Here is a 21,005-nt window from a genome sequence, read left to right as displayed (position 1 = left end):
GGCGGGGAGAGGGGCTGTAAGAGAAAAGGGAGAAAGGAGAGAGAGAGAGAGAGAGAGAGAGAGAGAGAGGGTGAGGGAGACAGGGAGACAGGAAAGACGGCCCCCTAGCTTCTTCCTTTATCTCCTTCCTGCATGGTGAGATGTGTGTCCTAGATGCCAGTATCAGTCTCTCCTGATGAAACAGATGTGCTGTCAGCTTCAAACGGCACGCTAACCTGTCATATCATAATCTAAGTGGACATAATACCTGATATATATACACTGGCACCATTTACTGCTGCCTGAGAGGAGATGGGTGGAGGAGGTGGGGGAGGTGAGCAGCTGCACCACGGACTGTGACTGTGTGATGATGTGCATGCGTGTGCCTCAGTAAGTGCCTGTTTGCCAACGCGTTTGCTCGCGTGCCCACCTCCCCATGCCTATGTGTGTACTTTACGCACTCTGCTCAGCTCATACATGTTTGCTCTTACAGTGCAAAGCTGAACCCACCAACCATAATATTGCCTATAAGTCTGAGTTCGCTGTGTGCTACTGATACACCCTTCTCCAAATGAGCAACATACTCCCCTAACGCCTGACAGGATTTCAGTGAAATGAGAGCACTACAGGAGAACCTGGCTGCGCTTCAATCCCACTGACAGACTGAGACCGAGACAGTTTCTAAAACTCCTGAAAATCCCTAACACAGCAGATTAGAATTATGTGCTGTACTCTCTACAACACATCTGCAGAATGTCTTCTGTTACAGTGCCTTCCCCTTTGCTAACCCGCTTGCAGAACAGGAGGCTATCAGTACATATCAGCCATTTAATATACAAAGCATCCTGCAGAACGGCTATCCATTCTTCACAAGCCCACACGAACAGTGCAAACATACAGTAGGAATTACCTATGTGAGTCACTCATGTCAGCTGCAGCCAAAAAATAGCTAAACCCCAATAGTTGGCAGTGCTTAACACATACACACACACACACGCACACACACACACAACAGGAATGAGAAGCAGCAGATCAGAAATATCCCTGGGTGAGTGACAAAACACAGACTGCAGCAGGGAGGGGCTTCCAACGATGAGCAGGTCGCCAGGGAACCCTTTGACGATCCCTGTCAATCAATGCCTGTCCTGCCATGTTGTCATGGAAACAACAAAGAGGGAGATATCAAAAGCACACAGACAAAAGACTGGCAGAGACAGACATCTGTAAAAATCACAGGCAAGCAAGTGGACGGTTTTGCAAGCCATAAATGTACAATATAAGTAATGAAATGTGGCTAACATTAGTCTGAGATGAATGAGCTCTCCATCTGTTTTAAGAGGCTGCATCTATTCTGACAGGATGTTAAAATCTGGAGCATGAGGAAGGAAAGATATTAAGAGCTGCATATCAACACTATCTGTTTAATCACTGCAACTTGAAGATGCGTGATTCTGACTGGCGACCAGATTAAGCTCCTTCTCTCGCCCTGGACACACATATGCGGAGCAACACCAGCAGCAAGGGGAAGGCTCGCGAAGGGGTAGGGCTGGCGCGTGCCGTCCCTGGCGGTTTGGTTTGCCGAGTGGGTGATGGCTGTGAGCAGGGCCATCTGCACGGGCGCCAAAGCGCCTGTCACTTTTGCTCGGGGACGTGCCGCCATCAAGCAGACAGGCGGCAGCAGCCAGGATAGCTCTGCAGACTCACTGTCAGAAGCAGCAGCGATCAAGCCCGCACCAGCCACGCCAGATCACCAACTACACACAGCAAGGACGCAAGAAGTAGCATCCCAGTGTATCACTGATCTCCCAATACCTATACATACAGTTAATACATCATTAATAAAAAAAGGGAACATAAAACATGCCATGTAGCAGCCCCTTTGGATGTTATTAAGCCCTTTAAAAAATTCATAATGCTAATTGAATTGACATACAGACCTATGGTGATATCAAAGGTTGTCATGTCTCAGGCTACCAAATATACCTGTGTATGTGTGTGTACCTCATTTATTATTATTCTTTAAATGAGAGGACTGCCCAAAATAAAACACCAATGAAGCACCCTTGACTTTGATTTGTACCTGATATATAAAGATGAAAGAGCGCCATGCGTCACTCCAGATTTTGCATTTGCACTGTGATCAGGTTTGCACATTTTGCCACTGGTTCTCAGAGACCACACCAGAGCAGGGTGTGTGCAGTCCTGTTGTGCAGAACAGACAGGCAGTTTGATATGATATTTTTCTGATGAAAAGACTGTGGTGAACGCCCTGTATCCTGCCTAAGCACAACACTGGGCCTCACAATGGGACAACATGATTGACCTAAGTAAAGATCATCTCTAAAACATTCTCCCTCACACACAGCTTGACGTTGTGTAGGCTACGACGTGATTTTTGTAAATGAGACCAAATGAAACACAACCAGCGGACACGTCAGAAATTTGGCAAGGAGTGAAGCAGAAACATATCACTCCTTTTCAAAACTTTGCTATCTTTCTCTGCCCTTCCCTTTTTTTTTCCTTCTCCCTTTTCTTTGCTGAGAGTCTGCTGGTTGTTAAATCAATAAAACTCTCTGTCAGGCTCGCGGAGCCTCACCATTTGGCCGCTGTCAAAGCCAAACAAACCAGATAAGAAAGGCAGAAAGGCGATGAAATGAGAGAGAGAGAGGAAAAAGAAGGGGATGAAACCAGTCAGCCTCCCCTCACCAGCACCTCCACCACCAGCCCTGTTTCTCCAACACCCCTCCTTCTATTTATTTACACACATTTCTTTATTTATTTGATGTGAGTTTGGGAAGAGGGGGCAATCACGGCAGTCATTTGCGGCACTAATGTCCAATCACAGGCCCCTTCACTCATGTGATTTAGGCAGTGCAGGAGTGGGTTCGCAGCAGAGAATGGTGTGTGGGGTGGGTGGGTGGTGGGTGGGGGGCAGAGGCCGTTTAGGCCGGCCCCTAATAGGAAACTGGCAGTCTTATTCCTTCCCCAGATTCTGTTTGTCACCCTGCTCTCCATTACGTGCCTCTCAACCCTGATGGCTTTGGACAGGAGCTGATCAAAAAGCCATCGCTTGACCTACACGCTGTGGCAGAACGAGACTCGCGCCCTGCACAGGGAGAGGGGGAGAGAGGGAGATGAGATAGAACAGGAGGGAGAGGAGGAGGTGTATGTCAGTGAATGTGTAGAGAGGAGAAAGAGTGCGGTGGTGGAGAGGGAGGATAGAGGAGGGATGAGGAGGGAGGAGGGGGTGATAGCTCTCGGACCGGGACAAGAGGGCTGTAAATAAAATGACATTATTATTTCCTCTGTCCCGTCATGTAGAAAAGCCAATTATGGTAATGCTGCTGCCGGCGTGTCAGAGGGAATGCTGGGATGTGCTTCCCGTGAAGCGGCTAACATGAGAGCAATGCCCTGATCAGGAACACAGGCCTCAGTTTGACAAGAGACTGTACAGATAGGGAGAAGAAGAGGGAGGGGAGGAGAAACAAGAGAGGGAGAGAGAGAGAGAGAGAGAGAGATATGAAGCTAACAACAAAGCTGTATATGGGCCTTTTTTTCTTAACAGATAAATATTAAGCTATCTGCAGGGGAAAAGATTTTTCAAAAACTCAACCCATTACAGCTGACAAAACAAGGTTTTGGGTTCCAGGGTCTGAAGGGGGGGAAGTTTATTTTCCCCAGTTATTTGATACTATCCTGATCACATTTCATTCTCACTGCTACAGTGTATTTAAAACATTAAAGTTGTGGAAATCCCTTTTTTCATTTTATGAAAAAATCAACAAATATCCGTAAGGACACTGAATTTAAATGAAGCGCAGCTCCATGATATGAAAATGATTGAGAAGCCCTAACCTAAGAGAAGCTATCAACCTGAAAAGTTCAGGAGTTCATGAATTATACTCTGTCACACCTCAAAATTTGACGAGATGAATTATGCAAAGACGGCGGTGAAAGAGCCGGATATTGAGGGTGAAGGCGATCATTTACTTTAGGAGCTAATTCGTTCTCATCTCATCTCAGGCTTCTCCCGGTATTCCGTTCTTAAAATTCCTCCTGTGCTTGATAGGGGGGCTCTCCTTAAAATAATTCCTCAGCTACCTTTCTCCTTTCACTCCCCTCCATCACCCCCTCTTTCTCCTCCTCTCTCCAGCCTTGCTCACATGCCCACATGGGCCCCTCCCAAGCGGAATAATGGGAGCATATGGCCTAGGCAGCACCTACAGGGCCTTAAATAACTGCTGCAGCATTCCAGCTCGCTGTACCAATTTATCTCTCACCCCCCCCCCCCCCCCCCCCCCCCCCCCCCCCCACACTTCTAGCCTGAGTTGAGCTCAGCAGACAGCAGCGGATGGGACATGTTGTTCTTCAGACACATAGCTACATAATGGACTGACGCAGAAAGTGGTGTGAATGTGAATAAATGCTGTGCAAACAGGATTAGCATTGAAATTCTGTATTATTGGCAGATATTCAGCGAGTCAACCACCAGCCTTCCTGGTGATCGTTGGCGCTGGTGGCTCCGTGCAAACACTTTAAGTCATGCTGAATTATAGTAGGCCAGTAGCATTATGTAAAGTCACAGTGCTGATCTTCTAGAGAGCACTTTGTTAGTGTGTTTTGCTTTGCTAGCAGCAGGGCACAAGAATAGCAATGTTGGATTGTCTGTCAGCCTGTCCCTCAAACTTTCAGTCCATATCTTGACAACTCCTGGCCAGAGAAAGAAGGGGGAAAGTCCTTTTGACCTCTGGAAGACTGCTCTCTTACCAGACCAGTTCAGGTTCAATGTTTATATGAGCTAATGCTGCATTTTGAAGAATATATTGATCAGCTACTCGCTCACGCCACAAGTCACTAAAATCAGCTTAATACCCAAATGTGGGCACTGCAGATTGATGTGGGAGATTTGTCAGACTAGGTTATTGTTCTGTAAAGCAAAGTGGGGTCAGAGGTCAGACAGGTAGCCAGTGCTAAGCTGGTACAGGTAATGCGCTCATGTAAATATGTCAATATGTCCCACAGACATCCTTCTGTCTGACCTCTAGAGACTGATACATGGATTGATGGGATGTGTATTTGTGTATGTGATTGTGTATGGGCAGGTGTAAGATCCAAGTGGCATGTGGCCAGGTTTGAATTTGTGTGTGTGTGTTAGTGTGTGTGTGTGTGTGTGTGTGTGTGTGTGAACATGTATAAGTGAGAGTGAGTGTGAAAGGTGCTGCTGTTTTATTTATAGAGCAAGTGCTTTTTATACCCAACTCAAAGATCAGTTCAGAGAAGCAGCTTGTGGGCCACAGCCAAGATCACTCTCCATTACTGTGCATACACAAAACCTAAACACACACACATGCACTCACACACACACACGAACACACACACACTATATATATGCAAGCTCGGGCTGTAAGCACTATCGTCTCTGCTTTTTACACATGCATGCAGTAACAACGCAGGGAGACATTTACAGTATATCCAGGCAAGTGTTAGCTGATGAAGGGGTGGAAGGTGCAGGGGATAGGAAGGGGTGGGGGTTGGGGTGGTGGGGGGGTGAACCCACACCGACTGACTGAGTGTTCTTCATGGAGTACAGCAGGCTTTAACATGCTGGGGGATCAATACAGTGAACCAGCGCCAATCGATTGCAATTCATCTGGATTTTTTTTTTTTTTTTTTATTTCATTCTCACCCACTCACACTGTGCACTGAGCTGCTGCTGCTGTCCTGCGAGGCAACACATAAATAAACATACACATATATGCATACACATGAACACATAAACACAATAGCACACACACACACACACCTGAGTGGATGGAACGATTGCACCCTCCACGCAAACACGGGTTCAATAAACCCGTATGGAATTTATTTATTTTTATTGAGCATATCAGCCCATCCTGGTCTTCTCTGCATAACAAGGCCTGTATAATTAAACCATAAATTTCAGTGCGCTCCTTTAATTACCACAGACAATGTCAGGAGGCAGCAGAGTAAACAAATGGCTTTGAAGTGAGCAAGAAAAAAAAGTGCCTCAACACAGCAATGGAGAAGCTGTTCATTTTGGTGGGGATGTTGTTGCACTTGAAAAGAATGAAATGTTCAAAAGAGTGTACGTGCATGGGGAGTACAGTATGTATTTTTTTTTCCCCTACCGCCTTTTCTGCAAATGCTTTTTAGGGATGCAGCTTTGCTGTAGAGTGAAGAGAGGAATAATCAGTGTAAGTGTACGACTGTGAGCATGACGGTGTGCAAATATGTATATTTGGATGAGCATGGCACGGCTGCGACTACTAATAAAGTGTGTTAGGAAGTGTGCGTGTGTGTGTTTGCATGTGTGTTAAAGCATTTGTTTTTCAAGAACACACACACACACATAGTGCAGAAGGTGTGTTTGTCTATAATTTAATGGGGTTCTTGTCCCTCTTGACCATGACTGGAGACGTCTACAAAACTGTGTCTTACAGTATATATATATGAGTCTGTGCGTGTGTATTGTGTGTACACATGTGTGTGTGTGTGTGTGTGTGTGTGTGTGCTTGTGTGTGTGTGTGTGTACACTGTAGGTCAATGTCAATACACAGACCTGCTTCCCAGCAGCTTAGCTAATTACACAAGAGCCCTGAAGGCCACTTAGAACAGGTTAGCTAATTAACAAACAGGCTGATTGCAGATTAATTGAGAGGTGTTCCTAATCTTCACCCCTAAATGCAATGACAAATGCTAACGGGTGCTAATTAGGCCGGTATGAAGAGCTGAGAGTGGAGGTTGTATTTACAGTTACCGCAGCTCCTATTGACGTGTGGCTTATATCCAGCTGCCTTTTACAGATCTGCCAACAGGTTAAGTAAATAAAACTTCAGTGAAACTACCGGGATGCAAAAATGTGAGGCAGACAGTTTCATCAGCAGCCGTTTTATGCTGTTCACAGTCTCAACAGTCTAGGTACGTATATTTTTCATTATATTTCTAATTGGTGTTAGCATTGTGAAATTGGTATTATTATATTTTTTATAATAATTATCAATTTTTGGAAACAAACAGTAGTGAATTCTTAATAATTTACTGGTTGTGATGTTAGTTATTTAAGTTATGATATTTCTTTACACAACTTTTCATGCTAATATAATGATAACAATGATTGCTTCTATACTGTAATCAGTATTGTAAGGTTCTCTCATTTTTGGCTCTTTTGGCATTAACACTGGCAGTTAGAAATATTCAGTAATCTCCAGTGATAATCACCTGCACTTTCTCTGAAAAAACTCCCTCTCATATGTTCACAGAGCAAAGTGTTAAGGCTATAATGTTTGCAGTTGACCTTTCAGTGTGTGTGTGTGTGTGTGTGTGTGTCTGTGGGGGGTGGGTGCATTCACGTCTGCTAGAGCATGAATGCCATGCTTAGATCATGAAACCTGAAACGGCGTCAATACAATGGGTTACGGTGGATTACAGCAGCAAAATGAAGAGAAATAGGCCCCTCAGCAGGGATCTGAACCAGCACCCATCTGTGGAACCATCACCTGCCAATAGAAAATAGACCCCCCCCATCCCCCTCCACACATACACACATACTCAATCTTGCAATTTTCACAGCCACTAAAACTACTCCCCAAGGCCCGACTTCTTCCAACTTCCATCTGCCTGGATAAATTTATCATACAGCTCCCCTGTCTATCACACACACACCTGTGCCTTTCAAGCTGTCCGCCCCTTCCAAACACACACCAGCTCCAACTCCTCCTGGCCTCTTTCAACCTCTGACCCCACCCTCACCCAAGTCTCCCTCCCTTTCCTTCCCTTCCCTTAATCCTTTCCTCCATCCATCGACTCCTTTGCTTCCTTCTTTCTTCTACACCACCTGCGCTTTTAAATCCCCACATCAGGATGGACCACTTCACCTGAACACACACGCACACATTGCCAATAAATACATGCAAGCACCCTCACCTAAATCCCAGGAAACACACACACACACACACACACACACACAAACACACACACACACACACACACACACACATTTACACAAGTATGTACAAACACACACACACACACACTCTCATGTACTGTCTCTGACAAGACAACAACCAGCACCAGCTGCTTCCATCTCCTAGCAACGGCCAGCCTGATAGATGACCCAACTATGGATAATTACCGTAAATCACCGCAGCTCACACACTCAAGGAGAGAGAGGGGAGAGAGAGTTTGAGAAATGCTGAGAAAGACAGACAGAGAGAGAGAGACAGAGAGAGAGAGAGAGAGAGAGAGAGAGAGAGACTGGGGATTGAAAGGGATCAGAAATAGAGGGCCGGGACTGGTCATGTGTGCACTAATGCACCTTGATGAGCTCAAATTCATCTGCCTTTTAAAGCACACACACACAGACACACACACGTTCAATGCTGAGTGTAGAAATGAACACTCTAATATAACAACAAACATTATATATATATATATATATATATATATATATGCACAATTCATGCACTGCTGCACACAAAATAAACCTGTATATATGCATGTGTGCATATATACAGGTAGAAATGTGTGTGTGTACACTTTGTCGTGTATAAAACACACTCGCAAGATACACATTGGCAGCATTGTCGCTGTAACCTGACACCGCAGGCCCCGCCTCCCTACAGAGGCACTTGTCTGTCACAGATTCACCTCTTTTACACAGAGGCGCCAATCAAAGGCCAGACGGTGCTGCGGGGTGGGTCTAAACACTACTCTGTCGAGCATGGGAAGTGTTGTACTGCTGGGAAAAAAAACACATCTGCTGTTTATGATGCCTCACAAAATTACACACAAAACTACTGATTTTTGGTCAGTCTTGAATTTTGGATGTTAAATAATAATCTGTGTGAAATTCTTTTTATTTTACTTCAAATGTACAACTGACGACTTTTGCATAATCTTTTAACTTTCCTCTGACTATGATAAAATACATTAACATCAAGCCAAACCCACTGGCATGCCATGTACTCTAAATTTAGCAACATGACAAACTACCTCCAGAAGTTTTAATAATTGCTCTCTGAACAAAGTTTACCCCAAATTATCAACAGATCTTCGATATGCACACGCAGCTGCTCCATTTACTTCCCCTTCATTTTCTGCTCTCCCAGACATGCAATCTGTCCCTCTCTTTCCCTTCTTTCTTCCCTTGCTCTCCCTCCCTCTTCCCTCACTCCCTCCCTGTGCGAGTCCTGGCTGCTGCAGACATTTGATCTGGCTGCCTTGTGATAGATTGACAGGTAATGAGGAGGTTGAAGGGGCGTTGGAGACAGGAGCAGGTGTTCACCACAGTCTTTTTGGCCAGCGCTAAGCTGCCATGTCCTTCACTGCTGCAAAGCACCACTCCGCTTCCTCCCTCTCTCACTCATTCTTTCCCTCCTTCTTTCCTTCCTTCTTTCCACCATCCCCCCTTTCTCTTCCTCAGAGAAGAGGACTATGCAATCCATCACGCGGTGACACGGTCGGACATAGACTGTCTTTATATGGGGAAAAACGCATGGGCCGTGGAAATAAATAGAGAAACGAACATCAAGTCCCATGCTGGCAGCAGTAAAGTAGGCCTCGGACTGATCAGTCAAACTGTGTCGAGGAGAGGATGAGACTGATTTGGAGCATCCTGTGCAGAGGAGACCGATGTGGGCTTTTAAGTTGCTGATACCAGCACTGATATGACTTTTACCATGCTAAAAAAGATTTCACTATCATGTTTTCCACCTCTAAATGTATTCCTGTTAGGTTATAAAAGCCTTTCATGCCATTCTAAAAGTCTCTTGAAAGCCAAACTAATAATATTATTTTAGATTTAGCAGCTCAACAAGGCAGAGAGTGCAGGTTTCACTGCAGGATTTACACACTTGAGGTGGTGAGTAAATCCTCCCACACCTCACTGAGGTGCATTTTCTGGTCAGCCACCTGGAATACAAACATTACTAACACACTCATTTTCACCTGCTGTAGTAAAGCAGAGATTCTGCCTACATCATATCAGAGGTGGACAGCCCTGTTTGACTAAAATCCAGCAAGAAGCCGATCTCAGGAAACATGCAGCGTACAGTATACTGGTCTGACACTACACCTATCTGAGTCACGCCACACTCTGACCTGTTACAATCCTGCTGACAAAGCGAAGCATCACTGTGCATCATACCTCACACAGTAAGGAGGAGGATAAAGAGCAGAGAGGAGGATGATGAGTGGGAAGACAGAGCAGGAGTCTGAGGAAGGGGAGAGGTAAGGACAGGCTGATTTAAATATGGCTGCCGGTGGAGGAGTGTTTTTAGATGTGCAGTAAAAATTATCTGCTTTGGTTCTGATTTAGGCCAAACAGTTGCTTTGCTGTATGTAGGCATTTCATAAAATGTCAAGCAAACCACAAAAAAAAGCCACAGAGGAAGTTCATTTGCATTTTTGGTTGAGAATTTGGTCTTTGTTCCGGGGCTGAACTCGTCCTTGACCTGTAATTCATGGCAGGTTTAAGCCAAAATGGCCACAGCTTGCTGCAGTTGGGTTGGATCAGGTTTCAATGAAAACAAATTTCCCGTGTCCTGAGAAACTTCCTCTTTCAAGCTTCTGTGTGACATATGGCCAAGGTCTCAGGCTCTGCTGAGGCTACCTCTGTCGCTTTGAAGACACCTGAAATTCAGTAAGGGTGGAGCGTGTATTGTTGTCATAGGAGCCAGTGGACAGAGACAGTGGGGGAGAAAAACAAGGCTTGAGCCTATAAATCCAGCCCTCCAGTTTACTACCCAACATTAAAGGACATGTCACCCTCCTAAATCAGCGGGCTGAGAGGAGACAGCAGGACTAAAACAGGGAGCATTTGCATGTTCCCTCAAACATTCCTGAGAGATGAACAAACCACTCGACCACCTTCCTCCAGTTATATCAACATCACAGTTCAAACAATTTAAGATTACGCACGACATGATGGATGCCATCAGCTTGCTGTCATGACAGAGCTCTCTGTAGCAAAGTGAGGGTTTGGATACATAGGGAAACTTGTGAGTCTTGTTATCTGGGTTTTGCTTTTATCAGCATTCTTACAAATGGACTTAAACACAGAAATCCAACACCTGGACAGACGTCTGACCGGCTTTCCTACTTATTCATACCTACAAAAACAGCTTCACCTGGACAGTCTTACAGACACTTTAATTATTCAAAATAACATGAGATAAGAGTGTGTAGAATTAAAGAGGAAGCTACCAAGCTTAAAATTAGCCTTTCCCAATTGTCACCCTACTCAAAGAGAACCTGTTTTCTGAAAAAAAAAAAAAGAAAAAACGTCACTGACGCGCAATCACATTCAAACACACTCGCCTGTCAGTTTATGACTCTCCTACTCTCACACACACACACACACACACACACACACACACACAGAATGAAACACACGCACAGACCAAACGTCGTCCAATACACAAATAGACACCCACACATACACACTTTTTAAGCCCTCGCCTGGCATCAGCTGTCACACAACCTGTCTCGGAGAACTAAGCAGAGACAGACGCTGTCAACTTAGAGTGCCTCAAATGCCCACATCCAGCCAGGCAGAGGAGAAATCAAGCCTGTCTCCCAGTATAATTTGCGCTAATCCTTCATGGGAGATAGTAAAGTCTATGGCATATCTGCCTAATAGCATCAGTCACCGGCAGGTTCTAATCTCATATTTAGACCCATTTCCATCACGGACTGACGACAAAAGCACCAGCACAAAGTGTGATTACCTTCTTATTTTTTACATTTCTGCATGACTTGACTCCTGATAATGATGGTGGTGGAGGGTGGGGCGGTGGCGGTGGTGGTGGTGGTGGCAGCGGGGGTTTAAAGACACGAGAAGCAAAAACTTTGAGGTTCTTTCTCTCAGTGCAGGAAGAAGAAAGTCATTTCAGACAACTACAGGAGACAGGTGGACGGAGGAGAGGAGGAGGGAAGAAAGTGGCAAACTGTACCAGGAGAGAAAAAGTGGAGGTAAAGAGAGTGAAAACCTTTCAGTCAAGAGCCTGCACACACATCCACACCCACACCCACACTCGCTCACATTTACATTTACATATCCTCATGCACACCTTACACACACACACAGACATACACACACACACACACACACACACACACACACACACACACACACACACACACACACACACACACACACTCCTTTTCAAACCGTTTACAACCTGTGGTGTTTGTCCTGCTCTGCTGGCTGCTTTACCACGTGCATTTGAATGCCGACTGGAGTGCATCCCTCTCTTTCAGACAGCGCCATAAAAGACGACACACACAATGAGGGCTCTTTTCAGCCGAGTGGGGCTGCCTGGGGGTAGGGGAGCACCTCCAAAACCGCCACAGCACTTCAACTCTGGGGGCACAATGAGGGGCTAAGCCTTGATGAATAATAAGAGATTATTCATAAAGATGACAAACAGAACAGAAACAAACTATACAAAGTGTTGGGATGAAAACTCCTTTAGTTGCAGCCTTCCTTCTACAGAGTGTGTCTTGTCTGTGTGTGAGTGCGTGTCTCCAAGAGTGACCTGGCCAAAGGAGAGAGACAAAAAGAAGGGGAGGTAGCACAAGGATCCTAATGAAGCCGTAAATCAGAGACCGATGAGAACAGACTCTGAAGGAGGATCACATCACTGGAGATCAATGTAGACAGCTCCACACACACACACACACACACACACACACACACACAGACACTGATGAGAATAAAGATGAGAAACAGCCAGACACCAACACAGGCCCGAATTCCCAAGTGAAGCCGACTTATGACGGGTACACGCCAGTACATGAGCATAAACACACATGTTCATTCACACACGCACAAAGTGGCACACACACACACTCATCTACAATCTATTAAACTTCCTCCAAGCTGCCCCCCCCCCCCCAAGAAGCCACCAAGCCACCAAGCCACCCATGGGCTCAGGAGTCCCACCTCCTTGTTAAATCCCGTTCGTCTGAATAATATCAGCCGTGATGAATGGCGCCATAACTCTGATATCCACAATCAATCTCTGCTTTAAAGACACATCCATCTTCGGTAATGCTGAGGGGGGGAGGGGGAGGAGGAGGTGGTGGTGGTGGGGTGCCTGCCTGACCTCCTAGTAGGATGGGTATGGTGGAGCAGGGTTGGGGGGCAGTGGTTGTAGGGTGCTGTTAGAAGAAAGAAGGGGAGTGTGTGTGGTGGTGGTGGTGGTGGTGGTGGTGGTGGTGGGGGGGGACAGCACTGAGTGATGTCTGTCAGCTCACATCTGGCTGCAAAAATAAATGAGGCTTATGAAGACAAATGAAACGGGGCTGTCTTCCCAGTCCTCCACTTCCCTGACACACACACACACACACACACACACACACACACACAGGCACACACACAGAGGACAGAGTGAGGAGATGAAAAGACAAAGAAGAGAGAAGAAGAGACTGAGGACATAGAGGCCATTCATTAATGTTATCATTACAAGGATTGGGCCGATTAACGTCCATATAAACACTAATGTTGAATATACACGTCAGTGTAGTCAGCACGAGTTGAGTCATCGATAGGAGCCAAAATATAATTCAGACTTGTAGCAGAGATGTTTCAATACGGCTATTTTATCATGCTGTGGCTGAACTTTTCTGCACATTGCAATGAATTAAAACTGAAAATAAAGGTATCAGAACGGCCACAACTCAGCCCTGAACTCATACCTATGTCTTTGTGCACAGACGAGGGGGGGCGGGGAAGTATTTAGCACGCTGGGGAGTGGGGTTTAAAGAGTGAACTATCCATGACCTGTTGGAAAGGTCATCTCTCAGTGACACCCCCACTGAATATTCTTCTTAATGATGTACCATGTCTTTTAACCCCCGCAGACAAAGCAAGGAAACATTATTCTGTCAGAAGGACTCCCCCACTTCTTCTTCTTCTTTTCTCTTTTTTCCCCCACCTCACTCACTCTCTGCCTCTCTGTCTGCTCACCACCTTGTGCTGCCCCGAGTTGGATTTTTAATTATTAACCAGAGAATTTCACCCAGAGTTTTTCAGCTGCTCTTCAGGCTGTCTGATCTGCAAGGACCTGGCTGGATTCTGCAGCGACCACTAGGAGTAAAAATGCGTTCTCTTTATTAGGGTATTAGAAAGCAAAAGTAAAAGCAAAGGTGGGCACAGTTTTCTAAGTAGGCACATGCTCACAAGGTGCATCATTTATGTATTTGTAACGCCTGGAGAGAAAGGTCCTTCTGCATACATTTCAGTCCTGACTTATTGATACGCATCTAACATACTTCATTTAAAAATACATACATATGTTATTAATTTCATACAATAAATTATACAAAAATGACTAACAATAGTCTGGAATTACGTGATAGCTTATCAATAATCATATGATCATTTTATTTGATCTTTGCTGATAAGTTCGACACACGAGCGTGACAGCTTCTACAAAATAAGACGTCGCACAAACATGTCAAAACAAGGCCCACGTAGGTAAAGAGGCAGGTCACAGTGTTAAAACTCTGTGCCTCTCTAGACATCTAATCTGGCCGCGGTGGAGGAAGGGAAGGGCACCCAGGTGAGATAGTTTATTGATTCTGGAAGTGGCTGGGATGGAGTTAACCCTAACAGGAGCTGATGACGGGGGTGGATGAGGGGTTGGGATGAAAGGTGAGCCGATGATGGATGAGAGGAAGCTGGGAATGGAGTGCATGTGGTGAGGTAAGACATTAACACAAAAAGTTGTAGATAGGCATGCCATGACTGGACTGACGCAGCTCACTATTGTAACTGACACATTGGTTACAACAGGCGTTCCTATGTACAAGCTGTTCTGCAATGTAATGCGTTCTTAAACGGGCCCCGAGCGTTCAGTGCTGTGACCCCGCAGACCTCCGACTGGGGCCCGACCAACCGCAAAAGCTGTAATCTCTCCGTCAAACAACTCCTCAGCAGCAGGTATGTAGAGAGTGAGTGTGTGTGTGTGTGTGTGTGTGTATAAATGTTTCCAGACCACTAGGAAATAAGATGAATAAAAATGACAGGAGAGCAAGTAAAGAACGACATGGGATGAGTGCTAACAGCTATGATCTCACGAGGCTGCACTAACAATCAGAAAAATAAAGGCTGTCCTTGACCAGATCAGCAAAAGCTGCCCTGGAGGCACATGACACACACATACACCAAAATGTCGATTCACAAATCCAGGTGGCTAGGTGAAGTTGCTGCATTAAATAAAGTATCATCAATATCAGCACAGGGTGATAATTTCATGAATGACTATATAGTAAAATTCTGCTATAGCTTGCAGGGAACACTGGTTTTGATTCTTCGTTTTATTCCGTCAGATTTTCTTCAAAGTTGGACCGGCTTTGGCTTTAAGGTAAAACAACTGCCTGTACTCACAGGAGTAACCTTGCATACACAAACACACACTCTTACACACACGCACACACGGCAGCTGTGTGTGAGTACAGGGAAGACAGAAAACATTACAGGGCCCTTTTTTTGGCACCAGGCAAAGTGAGCGGGGAGGGTGGAGGTGGTCGGGGTGTGGGGGACCAGGGGGGGAGCAGAGAGGAGAGAAAACGAGGAGGAGAGTGAACGGCGGGGGCGGGCTGGAGGAGTAGAGATGAGTGAGGGAGGGAGGGAGGGAGGGAAGGAAGGAGGGAGGGTTGAGCGTTGGAATGAACTCTCTCAGGCTTTGTGGTGCACGTTTCCCAAGGCCCCCGCCTGGCCCCTTTGATAAATGACACATGTCATTCTGTCAGCTTGTGACACTGCAGCTGGGAGGCCCTGTGATGTATGGCTCTGCTGAAAAAGGAAATCAACTTTTTTCCCTTCTCTCTCTCTCCTCCTCCTGTTTCTGTCTCCCTCTCTCTTCCCTTCTTTCTCCCTCCCTCCTTCCCTCGACCCAGGCTGAGTGCACGGCCTTTTTATATGAGGATTTAGGTTTCCTCTGGTCCAGTAAGCGTCCCCCCCACCACCCCTCCCCTACAGCGATAGACAGGCATGCATCCAGCCAGGTTGCGGCTGGTTTGTTCTCCCACACACACACACACACACACACACACTCGCGGTGACGTAGCCATTATGATCGTGTACAAAGCCGTAACCCGAGGAAAAGGGGGCAACGCCACATCGGAGGTGGATCCACGATTTATGGCTAAGAGCCGAGGAAGTAAACAAAGTATGCACTTTTTAGTAGGCAGGAGGGGGGCAGGTGGAGGGGTGGGGGTGCATGATTCCGGTTGGGCAGGATGGCTGGTGTCTCCCACTGGGTCATCTGTCATCCATGTGTCTGACTGGAGGACGAGCACACACAGCTCTGGAAACATTGCGCATACACACACACTCCCACAGGAACTGGGATGAACTAAGAAAAGTATGCCACACACACACACACACAAACACACACACACACACACACACACACACACACACAGTTACACGGACACATACAGTATAGATGCAGGCAGATAAATATTCACACTCGAAAAGAGATTTCAGAGCAAATACCCACACTATCAATCTTCAAACGATGAAAAAAAATGAAAACAAAGACGCGATGAGATTTTATTTCACAGGGCAAATGAGTCTAGCCAATGAGCTGCTCCCATGAGGCCTGCCCTAGCCCTCCCTTCCTGGCAGATTAGCCTATCACGGCATCCCATTGACCCCTCCACTCCATGCACCGCCCACGCAATGGGTGAGCCAGCATAAAGAAGACCAATCTCTCTCTTTCCCTTTTTTTTCCCTCTTGCATACACACTTTCTTACTGTCTCCCTCTAATCATATCCTGGTTCTTTCTCTTCCTCACTCTACCCCCTCCCTCTCTCTCTCGCTCTCTTTCTCTCCCTCTCTTTCTTTTTCTCTTTCTTTTTCTCTCTCTCTCTCTCTCTCTCTCTCTCTCTCTCTCTCTCTTTCTTTACACCCCTCCTCCCTCTCGTTTCTCTCTCAACGGCTGACCTGTTATCAGCGCTCTGGAGATTTAACGGCCAAAAAAAACAGGCGAGCGTGAGTCAGGCATGACGGAGGGACGTTTCCCAGTGTCGCCTCTCAATCTTCATGAGATCTCACACACATACAATTCACACACACACACACACACACACACACACGCTACAAGACAAACACACCAATGTGAAATCAAGCAAATGTCCAAATATCACCGTCAGCAGTTACTCAGTCCAGTCAGGTAAAATCCTGACGACTTGATGGATGTGTTGGTATGAAATTACAAGAGGAGGATTCAGGCCATTCAGCAGGACCGCATACACACTAATGAGTAAGAGTTCACTATGTGTTGCTATGGGGACCAGGGCTACTTTGACTAAAGGAGAGCAAAAGAGCAAGAGACACAGAAAGAGGAGAAAAAAGAAATCAGCGTGAAAAGGGAGGAGAAGTTGGTGAGGATCCAAGAGACACAGGAGGAAAAGAAAGAGGAGGGTCAGACATATTAATAAATCTCTTAGCCAATATTAATCATTTAGTAAAAGATGACCCAAACCATAGGTCTAATATGATGGATATATTTCACCATCACCTTTATTGTAAAATCTAACACTACACTGTTGTCTAAGGGAAGCTCTTTCAACCACATTTAATGGTAATGCCGCATTTCGATTGGATTAAACAACAAGGCAAATATTTTTAGCGTTATTATTATTGTCAGTGCTATTATTATTGGCTTATTGGCTTAGAGCATTTTAGCATCATGTAATTCTGGTTGAAACACAAAATGTTTGGAATTTTTGGTGGCATGAAAATTGTCAAATTAACACCATGCAGCATTATAAATATCAGCTATCTGCACCTTCCAGCACCGAAACGCTGACATTCGCTGTAAACGGCTCATATCTGTTTGAACCTAAACGAGAGAGAGACTGAGCCAGAGGGAGAAAGAGAAGAAACAAGCACATGTAGAGGAGCGCAGCTATCGGCCGGACTGTGGCCACCTGGGGGTCACGAACTGCTGACGACCCCATCAGATGTGCACTCTGGCCCGGAATGGGTGTGTGTGTGTGTGTGTGTGTGCATGAGTGGGAGTGGAGGGGGGAGACATCATTAGTGCTGAGTGATGAGTGGTGGCCATGTCCAACGACTGCAGGGTAGAGCTCGGCTGCAGAACCGACACTGCATTTATAAATGCCAGGAGGCCCTCACAATGGCGTCAACAGCACCAGTGCAACAACTGTGTGTTACGCTTATCTGTTTATGTGTGTGTGTGTGTGTGTGTGTGTGTCTGTGTGTGTGTGTGTGGTTAGAGGAGGGGGGTAAACTACTGGTATGAGCCCCCCCTGTTAACAAGCTGTCTCTTGGACCCACAGGATATTGCTATACACATGTAGACAACAAACACATTGAAAACACACAGCGTTGCTGCCGCTGCGAGAACATTCCTGCCACTTATGTCCATCTACATGAATAGTGCAGCCACTGTAGCCATTTTGTTTTTGTTTAGTCTCCTTTTTGCCCAAAGTTTGGTTTGAGTGGTTTGATTTTCTCTTTTAATCACAGCTGGAGGAGAGGAAGAAAGAGGCATGAGGAAATGAAGGAGGTGATATGACAAGTGGGGCAGTGTTTGGAGGCAGGATCCTGGGAGTGTGTTGTTGCATGTGTGTGTAACAAGGCAGCAGTGTTGGACTCCAAGGTCAGCCGATAAACACCACATTCACAAGTCAAGAGGGGAGGTAGGTGGAGAACCTGCAACCTCCCCAGATTTCCCAGAATCCTCCGATTCTAGCGGAGCATTCGCTTCAATTAATCACCGGGATTGTTACACCATGGTAATACCAAAAACAATCTCCATGATCACACGCACAAACAAAATTTCAAATTGCTATCATCCATCTCACCTGCCCTTGTTAAAAGCACCGGGGGAGTGGGGGGTTGGTGGATGGGTGAACCACTCACTGGCCTCGCTCTCTCCTTCTTCGTTCTAAAGGCCTGGCCAGTGAGATGATGGTGAAAAATTAACGGCAGGCAGCCAAACAAGTAAAGGCGCCGGGGCTAGGGGATCAATGCGCGGCATCCGCGGCAGGAGCAGCTATGTAAAACACTTGCCTTAAGTCAGCCGCATCCGGTTAATATTTAATCCCCCCATCCATCTCCACAAAGAGCGTTTCCCTTTTAGCTTTAGCTGCCGTTTACTTTGATTACACACAACCGTTTGGGATGGAGGGGCAAAGCAGGAATGATAAGAGAGCATGGTGGGTGATTTGCATGGGGATGGAAAATATTCTCAGGTTTGATAATGGCTCAGAGCAGTATAGTGCCAGTGTGAGACAGAAGGGATGGGGTAGGCCTGAAGAAAGAATGAAATGGAAAAAAAAGAGAAAGAGGGAAAGAGGGAGAGAGAAAGGTTCGGTTTGTGATGAGGAGAAAAAAAAAATAGATGATGCAGAATGAAGCTCAGAAAAACAAACCGAATTTCACTGCGAGGGGTTGCCTTATTTAAAACAAGAGATATGCAAATAAAGCAGGAGTAGCGAAATAACACTGATATTATCTTCCCCGGTTATTTTCTGTGGCAAATGATTTCTAGGGAGGAAATCCAAAACTGTAACTCCCAAGTGAACATGCAAATCCATCTGTGTATTCCTGGGGAGCCTTCTGCGCTCACTCTCATGTTGCTTTTTCTCGTTGCTGTTTTTGCTTCCTCCTTCTACCGACTGAAGCTTCTCATGTTTATTCTGCGCCGCCACTGAAAACTGCATTTATTACAGAAGCCAAGTAATAACTGCACAGTGTCAACAGTGTGGCACGGGAGCATGTAATAACTTTAAAATTCATACGACACGTGCATGTGAGGTTAAACTATAGGGTGTAGAATGAGAAATAAAGGTATGCAACATACTGACACACACACACACACACACACACACTGTCACCGCTTTGGCCAAAAAGTCTCATATAAATAATGCTTTCTATTACAGTGTAACAATTAAAGGGAAATCAAAGTGCATGCCACCGCACTGATTTAAACCCCTAAAAATTGAGAAAATATGGCAAATGGAGAAAACACACCACATAAATTTCCCTTTTTTTTTCACTGTAAAGCCAGAAGCATGACTGCCGACCCCAAAATGTGTTTATCAGCCAGCGGGTTTACTGGAAGGGAGTCTTTGAGAGGGGCAATGGCAACTGTTCATTTTCTCACTCATTGACCTCAGCTCCCCACTTTACAATGTGGAATAAAACGGGCCCTGTATTGAGCCAACAGCATGAGTGAGGGAGGATGAAGGGAACCAGCGTCTGCAGCCACTGCTTAGGAAGAGGTGAACATACCACACACTGTGTACAAACACACCCAAACACACACACATCATTGCTGTAATTAAGGTTTTTTTTCACCTGTAGAATATAGTTAAACACCATACTGCAGCTTAGTATAAATCTGTGGAACAGAGTCATGGTGGGGTCTCATAAATCAACGGTTTTAGATGCTGATGTCATTGCATCTTTTGGGCGATGTTCGGTAACCCGAGAGCAGGGTTGGCTACTAACAGTTTGTACTGCTATAAAATGGATAAAACTGGCCACTGTGCACCCCAAAACGTCCACCTACAGACACATCCCCATGATCACTAATACGCCGAGCTATTGATCAGCGGGTGTCTGCCGCTGGCTGCAGTTTCAAAGGGGGGAAGAGAACCGGTACTGCAGGGCCTGTGACAACACTGACAAGGGTAAAGTGTTATTTCTCTCGCACGCCGACAGCTGGACAAGGGGGTGGGGGGGTGGGGGGTAGGGGGGTGGGGGGGTGGGGGGGTTGTTGTAGAGACGGAGGGGACGTGTGTGTGTGAGTCGGGAGGGGCATTCGGCCGGCCAGGCAGTAATTCTTAATTGACACCTGTCAGGATAATGGCGGCAGTCACAGCTGTTGCGGGAGAATTTGTCCATCGTCCCGTTCATCTGTCAGCTCTAATACCCGTCCTAAAAGCTGCCCCCCTCCCACGCTGATCCCATCCCACCACCCCTCCCCTTTCCATCCATCCACCCCCATAGACACCC

At 46.0% G+C, this 21,005-nt stretch overlaps 1 protein-coding gene across 2 annotated transcripts in view; it reads right to left on the bottom strand.

Annotated features, from left to right (window-relative positions):
- Positions 1-21,005, bottom strand: part of LOC139613397 (teashirt homolog 1-like) — a 36,582-nt gene that overhangs the window by 5,870 nt on the left and 9,707 nt on the right. The window lies entirely within an intron of this gene.

Source organism: Trachinotus anak, unplaced genomic scaffold (assembly GCF_046630095.1).
Source record: "Trachinotus anak isolate AG129_WGS33_773 ecotype Australia unplaced genomic scaffold, CSIRO_AGI_Tana_v1 ptg000032l, whole genome shotgun sequence".
NCBI lineage: Eukaryota > Metazoa > Chordata > Actinopteri > Carangiformes > Carangidae > Trachinotus > Trachinotus anak.
This window is presented reverse-complemented; position numbering and strand designations above follow the sequence as displayed.